The 726-nt window shown below is 38.3% G+C and overlaps 1 protein-coding gene across 1 annotated transcript in view; it reads right to left on the bottom strand.

Annotated features, from left to right (window-relative positions):
- LOC119423789 (high choriolytic enzyme 1-like) overlaps nucleotides 1-726 on the bottom strand; it is a 2,779-nt gene that overhangs the window by 934 nt on the left and 1,119 nt on the right. The window lies entirely within an intron of this gene.

The raw sequence follows: 726 nt of genomic DNA, 5'->3' as shown, positions 1-726 counted from the left end.
TGTCTATGATGGTGACGATGATAGTCTCCATAATCGGCCAAATCTTTATGCTCATGAAGGTGTTTACTATCATCCAAACCTTTATGCTCATGAAGGTATTTCTCATCAGCAAAATCTTTATGCTCATGAAGGTGTCTCTCATCATCCAAACCTTTATGCTCATGAAGATGTTTATTGTCAGCCAAGTCTTTATGCTCATGAAGGTGTCTCTCATCAGCCAAATCTTTATGCTCATGAAGGTGTCTATGATGGTGATGATGATAGTCTCCATATTCGGCCAAATCTTTATGCTCATGAAGGTTTCTCTCATCAGCCAACTTTTTATGCTCATGAAGGTGTTTATTATCAGCTAATTCTTTATTCTCATGAAGGTGCCTCTCATTATCCAAACCTTTATGCTCAAGAAGGTGTTTATTGTCAGCCAAGTCTTTATGCTCATGAAGGTGCTTATTATCAGCTAATTCTTTATTCTCATGAAGGTGCCTCTCATTATCCAAACCTTTATGCTCATGAAGGTGTCTCTCATCATCCAAACCTTTATGCTCATGAAGGTGTTTATTGTCAGCCAATTCTTTATGCTCATGAAGGTGTTTATTGTCAGCCAAATCTTTATGCTCATGAAGGTGTCTCTCATCATCCAATCCTTTATGCTCATGAAGGTGTTTATTGTCAGCCAAGTCTTTATGCTCATGAAGGTGTTTATTGTCCGCCAAACCTTTATGCTCA

Source organism: Nematolebias whitei, chromosome 2, assembly GCF_014905685.2.
Source record: "Nematolebias whitei isolate Nwh7 chromosome 2, NemWhi1, whole genome shotgun sequence".
Lineage (NCBI taxonomy): Eukaryota > Metazoa > Chordata > Actinopteri > Cyprinodontiformes > Rivulidae > Nematolebias > Nematolebias whitei.
Note: the sequence above shows the minus strand (reverse complement) of the source record. Positions and strands in the feature narration are given on the sequence as shown.